Source organism: Zootoca vivipara, chromosome 3 (assembly GCF_965207765.1).
Source record: "Zootoca vivipara chromosome 3, rZooViv2.hap1.1, whole genome shotgun sequence".
NCBI lineage: Eukaryota > Metazoa > Chordata > Lepidosauria > Squamata > Lacertidae > Zootoca > Zootoca vivipara.
Window position 1 is genome coordinate 93,453,897 of NC_142586.1, and position 15,398 is coordinate 93,469,294.

Here is a 15,398-nt window from a genome sequence, read left to right on the forward strand (position 1 = left end):
TATTTGTTTTTATGTACATTTTAATATAACTCGTTCAGAGAGCCTTGAGCGGAATGGTAAATAAATTCAAGTAATAACTATCTTACGTATCATCCAAAGAACATAAATATTATGCCAGAATCCACCAACAATAATCAATCAGCACAACCCAGCCCAGGAAGATAAATACCAGTGGAGCTGTTACTTCCTGGATAACCAACTATTATTTCTGGGTAAAGCTTCATCTTCATGAATTCTTCAGCATTCATTTAAAGGAGGTTATGCTTTTCTCCTAGATTGGATTTCTCCGCAATCTGATGCAAATACAGGGTATTTTATATTATTGGCGCTACAATAACCATAGAACATAATATCTTTCCCCAAGCAGCATTTCTTTACTAATTTGATCAATGGGTTCTTTTAAGTGATGCACAAACTCTGCCTTCTGAAAATTAAAGAATGTACAGCATAATGCCCATCAATGAAATGTAATGCTTTACAGTTTTCTCTAGTGCACTTTGAATGAAGCCTATGGAGACTTCAGAGTAATGTATTAATATCTCTGGAGTAGATGCAATGTCCCTTAAATGACCTTTAATTGGTTTCTTCTAGACTTTCTAATGCAAAAGAGGAGCAGAAGAAAATCTATTTTTTAAAAAAATAAAAAAATTCACCATATAATTCTCCAGTGCAACATAAAGAGATTATTGCACTAGGAGAGAAGTCCTACATTGCACTTATTTTTTTCAGAGCTTTTTCGTTTTTAGTGGTAGCCATGTTGAGATTAAAATACTGCCCTGAAATGCATTGATGTTGAAATACTGTCCCTGAAATAAAATTCAGTGGGATTGAACACCAGCAATGATGTCACAGAGACATCAATTTCCCTTCCAGTTCAGTCTTACAGGGTGCACTGCAAATATAACAAAAGTCTTGTTAGATCACGCTAAAGGTCCACGTAGTCTAGCATTCTGCTTTGTGCAATAGCCAACCTGATGCCCCTGAATAGTAACTGTATATACCAGCAGATGAAATATCCATAGATGGAACTTCAGAGATCAACATCATTGCTCAGTAAAATAGCAATTGCCCTTGGAGCTTGACGTGGCTCAGGTTTTGTGACAAGTAGCAGTTTGAAGAATGATTTGGGCGGACAGCATCACATTACATCAACTGTTGATGCAGATCAGAGGTCTGCTGCCTTCCTCATACAGAATTAGGTTTAGTTTTGCTGAAAGACCTCAAACTGCACTTTATTTTTTACAACTAAAAAGGTTATCACTGAGGAACAGAACATGGACAGTCTGGAACATAACTGTAATTGTGCCCAAGTCTGGGGCTAGAGGGGTGTGTGTGTGTGTGTGTGTGTGTGTGTAAAAAAGCCAAAACTTTGATCTGGTTGCAGACATTTCGTGAATAAAGATCACTATCAACTTTTTCGGATTGTGTGTACCTTCTTGCCTGGATACCACACACACACACACACACACACACACACACACACTTCTCCTTCTTCTTCTTTGGTGATCACTCGTAGCCGAGTAAGATTGTCTTCCATAAACATGGTTTTAACAAAGTGACTGTGGAGGCCAATTCTGGATCCACACATCCTTCTGCAGTGGGGACATTGGTTCCCGGGCGGGAATTGATCACGGTGTGGATTTGCCAAGCGTGCCTTCCTATTAGCACGTTTCTCCCTTGCATCCTGAGTTCGAGTGTCTTCAAAGCCCATGACACCTTTGGCAAAGGCTGTTCTCCAACTGGTGCACTCACAGGCCAGTGTTTCCCAGTTGTCAGTGTTTATACTACACACACACAATTTAGTACCCATTCTATTCTTGTGATTGCAATTTGTTTTAAACCATTTTAAATGTTGTGTTTTAAATTGTTGTGACCTGCCCTGGGACTTATGGTGAAATCTGGGTAATACATTAAATTATAATAGTCTGTAGCAAAGCTAAGGGAATGATGCAATCTGATTCTGTGCAAGGAAAACTGCATTCACAACTCAGCGCATACACAAGGGCCACTGGGAGGTAATCCTTCATACGAGGAAAAGTGAAGGATTTGGGGGAGCCAGATCATCCTATCAATAAGCACTGTCAGAGGCAACATAACCAGCAAATAGAAATAATTTTTAGTCACAAACATGTACATCACCCACCATGACAATGCTGATTTGCAAATATTTTTTCTAAAAAGCATGCTTACCCCCCCCCCAAAAAGAGCATGCCATTTATTTTAAGAAAACTCAAAACACGAACTACATTGATTAAATGTACCATTATATCTCTATGAATAAAAGTTCCATTTCTAGTATGGGACTCATTAGGTGTGCATTATGTAATAAATGATATAGTGGTTGCTTAAGAAAAGAAAAGGCCTTTTAAATAGGAAAAAGCCCACTACATCTTTGGCCCCAGTTTCTGTAGATTGATTACTGTTGAGTGTATGTTTTATTATAATGAAAGTTAATCCATTGAAATTAATGGTATTTATTGTAACAAATGACGGCCGATTTCTTTAAATAAATGAGAGCCACATACTGAGCAAGAGGAAGGCTATGATGGAAGGCCTATTAATGATTAACTAATCATGAAAGCAGTCAAATATGATGTGTGTGGTCGCAATATGAATGGAGAACCCTTTGATTTAGAGAAATGAGCCAAAGGAATAATTCACTGAGTTGGTACCAAATGGGAACTGCGTCCATAATATGTTTACTGGAACCTTTGTTATACATAATGTTAGAAATATTCCACATTTGGTTTTTCTGGCAGAGTTTCTTCCACTTCCTGGAAAGGTTGGTATGATGATAATGTTCTCATCATTGGATTTACAGATCTTTCACAGAAACCACTTATTCCATCTGTAGATCAATTTAATAGTACGAGGAAAGAAAAACGGATACAGTGATTATGTTCCCCTCCCCATGAAGTTCTGGGGTGGCAGGTGGAACATACATCAAGGTGTGACCAGGAAGGAAGGCCAGGGCCGGCGTACTCATTAGGTGGTGTGAAGCAGCTTCCTCAGGTGGCAGAAGACCCATGGGCACCCCACCTGCCCTGCTGTCTCCATCGCTGGTGGACAAGTGGAATTGGCAAAGAAATGGCGCTGGTTAAGAAGCTACAGCCGTACCTCGGGTTGCGAACACCTCAGGTTATGAACACCTCGGGTTACGAACTGCGCAAACCCGGAAGTATTTTCGCCCCACGCGCGTGCACAGAAGCAACGCGCGCATTTTCACATGTGCAAAGCGCGAAAATAGCAAAAATAGCGCTTTGCGCATCCGCAAAAAGGCGGTTTCGGGTTACGAACTTTTCGGGTTACGAACTTTTCGGGTTACGAACTGCGACCCGGAACGGATCGCGTTCGTAACCCGAGGTACCACTGTATGCTGGTGGAGAAATGGCACTGGCATTGGCACCAATTTCTCACAAGATGTCAACGGAAATTGGCACCAATGCCTGCACCGCTTTCTGCCAGTGGCTCAGTAGGCAGTGGGGCAGAGGCAATGCCAGTGCATAGCTGCCAAGTTATCCCTTTTTTACAGGGATTTTCCCTTATGCTGAATAGGCTTCCTCGCGAGAAAAGGGAAAACTTGGTAGCTATGTGCCAGTGGCATGTTGGGTGGGGTGGCAGAACGGGATGGCATGTCCCATTTGACCTCAAGTGGTGAAATGGGACATGCCAGCCCTGAGGAAGGCAGTGGGCTGGTCCACTTAGTTACTGTAGTGAAAGCATGCTTAGGGTGGTGGACTAAAGTTTGGACATTGGTATTGTAGGGAGAGAATTGCCAATTGTATTATTGAGTTAATTCTGATCCTATAGTTTGCATTGCCCCCCCAGTGTTCCTCCTAAAATGCTTCTTAAAATGCTTTCCTCTTAGCCTCTATGCCTCTGTGTGTCAAAGTGCAATGTAACAGTGAGACTTGCTATCAAGGCTAAGAGCTGACCTTGTCTGGATCACAGAGAAAGGCTTATCAGTGGACGCACGTCCAGCCTGACGCTGGAAGCTGCTAGCTTGATGCATAATCGTATTGAAGGCCTTATTGAGTCAGCATGTGTTTATGCACAGGACCGGACACGGATCTTCCTTATATGTACTTGTGACCCCCTTTGTGTTTATGAGAAGGACCGGACAGAGTGCGTGCGCACATTTACAGAGGAGGGGGAAGGAGCCCAAGAAGTGTATAAGAATGTTTGCAAATTTGTGTTTCTTTACTCTTGTCGTGGAGCTGACCACCAAGAGTCTCTTGAATATTTAAGAATTAAATTCTTTCTCTGAATTCAACCCCCAGTGTCATTATTGACTGTCTCTGTCTTGCCTGGGCGCAACTAAAGGACCCTTGGAAGCTAATAAGGCTACAGTATTAACAAAGAGATTAATGCAGCATGACCCAGTCCTTAAAGGGAGTGCAGCAGTGCAGTAGATTTGATGGAAATGGGTCCCTTTTATTCAGTATGTAGCAATATAGGAGGATCCTTGGTGCTCCTCCAAGCTCACAGAAGTTGCTTTGGGTAGACTTATTGCCCTGTCATTTGTGGTTCTGAAATATTAAAGTGGGACCATAGGCCATTTAGCATACAAGACTAACTTTATCCCACTCTCTTTGTGACTTTTTCCTTTTTGTATAGGAAATACGCACTTAGTTTGCTGTTTTGTTCAATTTATTTTCTATCTCTGTCATTTGACTTCTGGGCATCCACTTGTTAGCGTCGCAGGATGACTGACAGTTGAACTCTTGCATTACCTCTATTGAAACATCTCAGGTGCGTGTGAAGTGATTTGGTGATGTAAGGCAATATTAAAGTTATTTGATAATGCCGCTCAAAGACTCACAGCTCTGAGGAATTTATTCCCTGTATTGAAAGATCTCGTGCTTTGGGTGGTGTGAAGAAATATGAAAGCTCTGTCTGTCTGTATTGGGTTTGCTGTTGCAGACATCATACAAGTCATCCCTTGATGTTGGTACCATCAAAGGGTGAGTAGGCATATGTTTAGCTATTGCTTTGAGCATTCAAAATAGGGTGACAATCATTCCTACCTTTTGGGCCCGCCAATAAAATATTTGAGAGGGCCGGTCCCCTCAAAGTTAATGAGCATTGCCATTCAAATGGTGTGTGTGCACCATGTGTTTGGAGAGGTCAAGTCAGAGACCCATGTCCTCTGACCGTGATTTGTGCAAAATCTTTATTGGATCCTTCTTGTCAAACTTGTCAGGATGATCAGATGCATTTTTATGTCCTTTTATTCCTTTCAGATCAAAGTGCATCTATATCACTCTCACTATGACCAAGTACTGTGCTGCAGCAAGTAAAGTCAACCATTAACTTGAGCTCAAACACTGTAATTTTTCTCTTTGGAGTTCATCTTTTAAGCTGTTTGTGCCCATTTTATTTCACACTCTGCTGATTTTTATTTACCTTATTCTGTTCTATTTTATTCTCTTTATTATACATGCTTGGATAATGTATTTTATGTACTTCGTATTTTGTTTTCTCACTGCTGGTCATTGACCACAACAATAAAGATTTTACTTAGCAATGCATAAATGGAAAGGAAACACAAGGAACTTTTGCTTCCTGTCCCTACCCACTGGAGTCTCATTTGAAGGAAGATATAAATCTTGTGAAATGCTCCTCTACCCACTTTGGACAAGACCTGGAAGTGCAAGAAAAAGAAGGGGGAAACCTTGTAACTCTGCTCTGGCTACCTCCTTTGAACATTCAAAGCAGCTGTTAGCTTCCAGCCTTAACTAGAGCAGTTAAAGGTACAGGTAAAGGGACCCCTGACCGTTAGGTCCAGTTGTGGATGATTCTGGGGTGGCGGTGCTCATCTTACTTTACTGGTTGAGGGAGCTGGCATATAGCTTCCGGGTCATGTGGCCAGCATGACTAAGCTGCTTCTGGCAAACCAGAGCAGCCCACAGAAACACCATTTACCTTCCTGCCGGAGCGGTACCTATATGTCTACTTGCACTTTGATGTGCTTTCGAACTGCTAGGTTGGCAGGAGCTGGGACTGAGCAACGGGAGCTCACCCTGTCGTGGGAATTCGAACCGCCAACCTTCTGATCGGCAAGCCCTTGGCTCAGTGGTTTAGACCACAGCGCCACCCGCGTCCTTCACTAGAGCAGTTACTAGCTAATTATTTTACCAGATCTCGCTCATGGACTTGTTGGTTCCCCACTTCCCTTGCTGCTGATATAGACCAACTGCAAAGCTGGCACATTGACTGTTTTTGACGGGAACTGGCATTTCACTGCATTATTCTACACACATTTGCAAATATGTTATTTATCATCTTGTTTTGCATCTGTGATTACTCTCTTGCTTTTTAATTATAGATTAGTGCAGAGCAAAGCAAATTGTTGGATGGGACCCAAGGACAAAATATTACTTCTTTTGGCTTAATAGAAATTGGATCAGAGACCAGGAGGGGAGCCTTGATTCTGGATAACATTTCCACCCTGGGTGTTGCTTCTGTGCTGCAATGTAAGCCTCTTAAATCTGTTCAGACTGTTCATATACCAGCAAAAGAACAGGGGACAGCTGGGAGTTGCCTGGATACCTTTACTCCAGGCAAGTGGGTGGGGTTGAAGAACGAGCTATGACATTCTGTGCAAATTGTACTTCCATTTATCAAGGTTTTCAGAATATTCATTCATTTACTTAGTTCTTCAAGCTGTTGTAGGATAATCCAAACCCTGGCTAGATCTAGGGAAGTAATAGTACCACTGTATTCTGCTCTGGTCAGACCTCACCTGGAGTACTGTGTCCAGTTCTGGGCACCACAGTTCAAGAAGGATACTGACAAACTGGAACGTGTCCAGAGGAGGGCAACCAAAATGGTCAAAGGCCTGGAAACGATGCCTTATGATGAACGGCTTAGGGAGCTGGGTATGTTTAGCCTGGAGAAGAGAAGGTTAAGGGGTGATATGATAGCCATGTTCAAATATATGAAAGGATGTCATATGGAGAAGGGAGAAAGATTGTTTTCTGCTGCTCCAGAGAAGCGGACACGGAGCAATGGATTCAAGCTACAAGAAAGAAGATTCCACCTAAACATTAGGAAGAACTTCCTGACAGTAAGAGCTGTTCGGCAGTGGAATTTGCTACCAAGGAGTGTGGTGGAATCTCCTTCTTTGGAGGTCTTTAAGCAGAGGCTTGACAGCCACATGTCAAGAATGCTTTGATGGTGTTTCCTGCTTGGCAGGGGGTTGGACTGGATGGCCCTTGTGGTCTCTTCCAACTCTATGATTCTATGATGTGTGGTGATGTGGTGATGTGTGGCGGAATGGAGAAACCACCATATCTGCAGCCTGTTGCTCACACCTGGGGGGAGAAATGCAAATCACTCCACCAACCTGGAGATGACACAGCCATTGGTCCTGGATGAAGCCCAGTGTTGTCAAGTGATGGCAGTGGAGTCAGCTGGGATTCTGCACATCCCTGGCATGGCTCAGCCCATCCCACAGAACAGCCCATTTTGTAGCTTTCTGCAAGCTACCACTGGCAGAGATCCCATTAGCAGTACTTCCACTCACCTGCCCATTTGGTGGGTGGAAAGGGGAGTTGGTATCGCTCTGTGGGCCAGACGTCAGCAGGGCTTGATGAACAAAAACTCCCACCCAATACAGTCTCTCTCAAGCTGGTGCAAGGGGGCTTCGGATTGCAGCTTATGCACCACCCTTCATTGAAAATTTCAGGGTGGATTCCCCTAAGGTTTCCATAAAACAACAATACAATAACGCCAGGGGGAAAATACAATATAAACAGTAGGAAAATACAAATACTAAAAGCTAGGTAACAACAGTAGTAAATGCTTCAGTAAATAAATGGGTCTTCAGCCAATCAAGATGCCTACCTCAAAGCTATATAGGAGCTGATTCTAAAGGCTGGGAGCCACTACAAAAAAAGCCATTCCTCTGGTTGTCTCCAGGGGGATTTGTGTAGGCTGAGGGACAACCAGGAGGACCTGAGCTAATGATCTCAGTGTATGGGCAAGCCAGAAAAGGATTCTCTTGGGTCTTGTGGCTAGATTTAAGAACATATGAAAAGCCTAATGGATTAGGCCCGTGACCCATCTCTCCTTTCCTGTGGTTTCAGCAAACTGATGGCATACAGCCTCTGATGGAGGAGATGGGTAGATTTATTAAGGGATAGAAAATGCAAGAGAACAGCTGAAAACTCGAAGAGTAATGAACAGAAAATCCAGCCGGTCTTGCATTACTTTGCAGACAAAGCCCAGCTCACCAGACATGGTTAAGAAGAGCCAATACAGCTCAATGAAGGTTCTTGACAACTGTCAAGGATGTAGATACATATTTCTTCAAGAGACAGGTCAAGTGACAGGTTATACTTCCTTAGATAAAAGTGATGCAGAGCTACAGCAGGCCAAAGCCTGTAGCTGACACAGCTGCTTTGGCAGTGTGCACATTGCAGGTTCATAGCACATTGCAGCTCTCAAATGCTTCAGCCATATGTCAAGTGGACACCCAGCCTTACAGAGCTGCACTACAGAAGGAGCAACCTTAAGTGCCTTTTCACACATTGTGCAGAGGCAAACCCAGGTCTACAAGGTCAAGAGGGAGCCACAGCAAATCTGACAGGTGTGTGTACAATCTACAGTCAAGTCAGTGGCGATGTTGCAGGACTAGGCATGGTGCCAAATCCCTAGAAGATGGCAAGGGAGACTTGGAAGCACAGCATGGGCATATGGGAGGTAATCTAATGTGTGAAAAAAGGCACTCAAGGTTGTTATTTCATTTTAAACATGCGTTAATTAACATTCATTAAGAGAAAGGGGGAAAGACTACCATGTACCATACTGCATCGATCTCCCCAGTGCCTCACTCTTCTCGGGAAGCGGCAGTGACCCACTGTGTTGGGAACCTAGGACAGCAATGCCACCCAAACTACATGACCTCAGCAGGTTATCGAGAAGAGAAAATGGAAGGGAGGGACTTGAGCTCACTGATTTAGTGTGTGTTTTGCATGTGGGAGATCCCACTGTCTCCATTTGAAAGGACCAGGTAGCAGGTGATGTGAAAGACTTTTTTGTCATTTTTAACAAAACAGTGGTACCTCGGGTTAAGAACTTAATTCGTTTTGGAGGTCCGTTCTTAACCTGAAACCGTTCTTAACCTGAGGTACCACTTTAGCTAATGGGGCCACCCGCTGCCGCACGATTTCTGTTCTCACCCTGAGGTGAAGTTCTTAACCCGAGGTACTATTCCTGGGTTAGCTGACTCTGTAACCTGAAGCGTCTGTAACCCGAGGTACCACTGTAATGGGCTACACAGACAAATTGTCTAACTTGGTATAAAGCACCTTCTTTTATTCATGTGCCTACAACACTGAACTCCTTGGTAGAAGGGGCCGGATAAAAATGTAGCTATTAATGACAAATTGACTGTGAGTTCATGCTCTTGAGGCCTTGTCACATTTAGTCTGAAACACAGGGAAGGAGAGAGTCCCATGACTGACCTTTATAAATGCTGCTCCTAATCTCAAGGTGGGGGGAAGGGGCTGGGCTGGCAATTCTACATAACACTGTATGGCACATAGAGTTCTATGGTTCCTGCCTGGAAGACTTGCAATTCATTTCTTCACCACCATTAATGAGCCCTCTGAAGGTTATTAGCCATGGCGAGGGAAATGTGCCTGAAAAATCTCCAAGCGACTTGACCACACTGCTGCCCGAGGCAGCTGCCTCCGTTTGCCTAACAATAGAGCTGGCCCTATGTGGGCCAAAGTACTGACTTAAAATCGTAGAATCCTAGCATTATGGAGCTGGAAGGGACCTCAAGGTTCATCTAGTCCAATCCCTTGCAATGCAGAAATCTTTTTGGCCAAAGTGGGGCTTGAACCCATGACCCGAGATGAAGAGTCACATGCTGTACCGACTGAGCTATCCTAACTTGGTAGAAGGCAGCTTCATGTGAAGCTGAACTAAGTAGCACATACGGAAGTCCTCACCCCACCCTTTGGCAGCTCCAATCTCAGAATTATTATGAGCACATTCCAAAACAGGCTTAGGGAAAGTGCTATAGCTCAGTGCAAGCAGAAGGTCACGGGTTCAATCCTGCCATGTCTATGTAGGACTGGGAGAGTTCTGGCCTGGAACCCTGGAGAGTTGCTACCGGTAGCTGTCTGTGTGAACAATGCTTATCTAGGTGCACCAAAAGTATGACTTGGTATAAGGTAGCTTCCTATGTCCCAATGACAGCCCCTCCTTTCCCTCCTCTTGTTAATTCTGATTAAGAAAAGATGGATATTCTAAGGACTGGTCATTAGGCTTCTATGCAAATTAATTAAACATTGTGTTTAACAACTGACCTTCTTTCATACGGAGTTCGGAACCACATCTTACTTTCATATTCTGCTTTAAGAAATGATGTGTGAATATCAAAAGGCCTCATTCTCTTTCATTAGCAAAGGGCCAGGGAACACAGCTGGCAGTGCCTCTGCAAAATCTGTTAAAACAGAAAGCAAAGAACTGTGAGAAAGTGATGGGAATTCTGATCTTAAGGCTGCATTATTCACTGACTATATACGTAGCCAGTGAGTGCTTTGCAATATGTTGGCACTGCGTCATAATATTGGTAGTATTGTATTGTGGAAAAACATAATATAATAGGATTAGAGCAGATGACAGTCTCAAAATAGACAAATATAGATTGCATGCTGCAGTCTGAGAACACTGGGAGACCATTAGGATGAGCCAAGTGAGTGAGTCTCTGTGGGGAAGCTGCTCCATAGCTAGGGTGCCTCTACTGAAAACATGGTATGTAAAAAAGCTTCTGAGTAATTCTCAGAAAACCTTCAGAAGTAGGGGAAGGGGTTGAAAGTAGAACATATTCTCTGCATGCACAGAGTTTCCTGTATCTCATGGTAGGACTAGAAAGAGCTCCTGCTGAAGCTCTAGGTGGCTACTGCCAACCATGTAAAGAATACTAAGCTAGATGCCTCAATGGTCAGAGCCAGTATAAGGCAGCTTTCTATGTTCCTAAACAGATCAATACACCCATAGTGACCTTGTGAGTAAAGATTAACACCCTTGTAATCCATTTCCAGGGACCTAGGTGGCGCTGTGGTTAAACCACTGAGCCTAGGGCTTGCTGATCAGAAGGTCAGCGGTTCGAATCCCTGTGACGGGGTGAGCTCCCGTTGCTTAGTCCCAGCTCCTGCCAACCTAGCAGTTCAAAATGCAAAATGCAAGTCAAAATGCAAGTAGATAAATAGGAACCGCTACAGCGGGAAGGTAAACGGCGTTTCCATGTGCTGCTCTGGTTTGCCAGAAGCGGTTTTGTCATGCTGGCCACATGACCTGGAAGCTATACGCCGGCTCCCTTGGGCCAATAATGCGAGATGAGCGCCGCAACCCCAGAGTCGGTCACGACTGGACCTAATGGTCAGGGGTCCCTTTACCTTTAATCCATTTTCACAAGAGGAGTAACTTGTGGGTATGTTGTTCTGACAAGGGGGGAAATCAAGCACAATTCTCAAAAAGCTTGGATTCTGAGCAGATGAATGATACAATCAGCCCCCACAAAATGTGCATAGCATCAATATTCCATCTGAACTTTTAAGATGTAATTTCAAGGTTGCAATGATGTCTTCTAAATGGGCACCATCGTAGTCTCTCTGCCAACTAGGGAGTCAGAATGTCTGAGCTGCAGTTCACTAGGGCTGTTGGACCCAACATGAAAAGAATTCCATCTGGTTCGATGAGATTCCAAGCGCAAAGCTCAAACTGAAATACTCCCACATTTTTCTGGATTGTTGGTTGTTGGTAAAAAAAATTTTTACACAGATGAGCTGCATAACATCTACGGGTTCCTTCCTGTTTGGAAAACATCAGATAAAATATTCATCTCCTGGCCCTGTTAAACTAAACACCATAAGGTCATGGATTTAAATTCTCTTGTGGTATGGTGAGAACTCATGGGACCTCCCCCCCACCCCCTTTTTTCTACATTACCTAAGAAAAATGGCAGCAATTTTAATATGTACGTGGCAGAGCATTCAGTCAGTTTAAAGAGCCAGATGCTCATGCATAAAGCTAAGGCTGTTAAAGTTCTCCGGTAAACTTTCATATAAAGAAGGCAAGTAAATAAATTGGTAGTGCTAAAATACTACCAAAAATACATAGAATCAAATCAGAACAGAAGACTAGTCCAGCAGCTAGTTCTCAGAGTGGCCACCGAGATGCCGGTAGGAAGCTCACAAGCATTGACATGAGAACAATATCATAGTCCCACTGCTTTCCCCCAGCAATTGGTATTCAGATTCATACTGTCTCTGCTCCTGTAGATAGCCATCATCACTATTAGACACTGAAAGCTTTATCCTCTATCCTTCTTCGTGTGCCTTCTCCACAAGAGGTCCGGACTCTGGAGGGTGGCAACATGAGAACGGGCCTTTTCTGCGGTGGCTCCCCATTTGTGGAATGCTCTCCCCAGGGAGCTTTGCCTGGTGCCTTCATTATACACCTTCAGGCACCAGGCGAAAACATTCCTCTTTAACCAGGCCTTTGGCTATTCGATGCCTTTTTAAATGAGTTGTGGAAGGGAGGGATTAATGGGCTGGCTTTGTTTTTGTTTTTATTATGTATTTTCTGGTTTTTTTAATATATACAGTGGACGCTCGGGTTGCGAACGTGATCCATGTGGGAGGCACGTTCACAACCTGCAGTGTTCTCAACCTGCAGCGCCACATCTGCACATACGCGGGTCACGATTCGGCACTTCTGCGCATGCACAAAGTGTGATTTAGTGTCTCTGCACACATGCACGAGCGCCGAAACCTGGCAGTAACCTGTTCCGGGACTTCTGGGTTTGGCGCGGTGCGTAGCCCGAAAATGTGCAACCTGAAGCGGCCGTAACCCGAGGTATTATTGCAATTTTATATCATGAACCGCTCTGAGATCTACGGGTATGGGTATACAAATTTAATAAATAAATAAAATTAGTCAGATCCCTTTTTAAAGCTAAGTTGGTGGCCATCACTCTATTTTGTGTTAGTAAACGGCATTAACCCTGCATTGTGTAAAGAAGTACTTTCTCTTGCCTGCCCTGACTCTTCCGCGATGATGCCACGATCCATTTTCTGGTCATTCACTGGGTTTCAATGGAGGGGGTAAAGGCAATGTAAAGTACCCCTGGACGGTTAAGTCCAGACAAAGGCAACTACTGTATGGGGTTGCGGCACTCATCTCGCTTTCAGGCTGAAGGAGCCGGCATTTTTCCACAGACAACTTTCCAGGTCATGTGGCCAGCATGACTAAACCATTTCTGGCACAATGGAACACCATGATGGAAACCAGAGCACATGGGAATGCATTTCACCTTCCCGGCGGAGCGGTACCTATTTATCTATTCACACTGGTATGCTTTCAAACTGCTAGGTTGGCAGGAGCTGGGACAGAGCAAATGGGAGCTCACCCCGTCGCGAGGATTCAAACCGCCAACCTTCTGATCAGCAAGCCCAAGAGGCTCAGTGGTTTAGACCACAGCGCCACCCGCGTCCCTCACGTAATTGGTTTTGAATATGCAAAGAGATGTGAATACATAAGAGGCTTCCGAGAGAAATTCAACATTGCTCTAGTCACGGCAAGCATTTCAACTTGCCAGATGGCATGATTCCCACCCCCGGTCTCCTCGCTCTGCACACTGTTCCATGGATTCCTGCAAAGGATCCTGTGAACTGTAGTTTGTCATGGGTGTTGAAAGTTGTTAGGAGACACCTATTCTCCTCACAGAGCCACAATTCACAGAGTTCTCTGGGAAGAGGGATTAATTATAAAAACCACTCTGGGAATTATAGTTCTGTGAGGGGAATAGGAGTCTCTAATAACTCTCAGCACCCTTCACAAACTACAGTTCCCAGGATTCTTTGGGGGAAGCCATGGCTGTTAAAGTAGCATAATAGATCTTTAAATGTATAGTGTTGATATGGTCTGAGGCACCGCATTGCCAGCTGGGTGTGGTTGCAGCCGCTCTTGAGACCATGCATTTCATCAATTTAATCAAACCTAAAATCAATCCCTTTTTATCTGGTCAGTAGATTGCAGCTGAACATGTAACCTTCATCATCCCAGATCCTCAGCCTTGAGTGGTGCTACACACTCTGAATTATCGCGCATCCTTTGATAATAAATGGTGATGTGTCAGTCACCAGTCATGTCATTTGAGAAAAGGAAGGCGCTAAGGAATAATGAAATAGTGCTCTTGTAGTTTAATCAAATATTCACCAAAGAATGCCAACAGCCATTACAGACAAGTGAGGTTTTTCCAAGGGACAGTAACTTAGGAGAAGCTCAGCAATCTGACAGCCTATTATATAATTTCATTAAAGTACTGCTATTCACTGAATATCTGACAAGTGATGCATCTGTGTGTGTGTGTGTGTGTGTGTGCATGTGCGCGCACACACAACTTTCTATGCAATATCTCTGGCTCTCTGGAAGAGCCAATAATCTCTATTTGGCCACCCACAATAGAGTACCCACAAAATTCCCCTTGAAGGTGCTGGGCACCCACAAATTTCGGTGCCAGGTCCATGCACGCTGCATGGCACCAATGGCCCCGGGCACCCATGGTCACGGGGCCAAGTTGGCACTCCTGTCACTAACACCATAACTACTAATCCCTCTTATTCATTGAGTGAGGGAGTTAGTGGTCAGCCAGTGGCTACAAATGGCAGTGTGGTGGTTTAAGCATTATCTAGTGGGAAGGCTGTCACTTCATGGCAGAGCACCACCTTTTGCATGCAAAAGGTTCCAATTTCAATCTCTGGCATCTCCAAGTAGGGCTTGGAAAGACTCTGACTTGAAACCCTGCAGAGCTGATGCCAGTCAGTGTTGACAATGTTGAACTTGGGGGACCAACTCTTTGACTTGCTATAAGGCAGCTTCCTATGTGGCAAGAGAACCACCTTGGCATTGCTTGATGTCTCACTGTTCTGGTAATTAGCATAGAAACACCCAGTGGAGGCTGGTCCATTAGGGCAAACTTCACCAACTTCAATCTGCCCTCAATCAACCCTTACCAATGCACCTGCCTTCTTCGTGACAACCAGTCCAAGGGGTGGCACTGCCCCCAGTGTCGTCCTCCAGAGTCTCAGCACTGGCCTGGTAAAACTTAGCAGGCAAGAGAATGGGGACATGGCTAGAATTAGTTGGCTCTGTCTATTCATTGCCACTGGGCCCACTTACTGTTGGCTTCCCTTCCTTCCATCCTACTGGTCTCAATAGGCTCCAGCCACCACTGGAAACATCACTTGGGCAGGTGGGATGGCATGCTTATGCCTCATGGCAGTTTGCTGGCCCCAAGGGCATGCCAATGGTACCGTAGGTAATCACATCACACACACACCCACATCCTCAGGGTGCACATTTAGTACCAGGGCCAG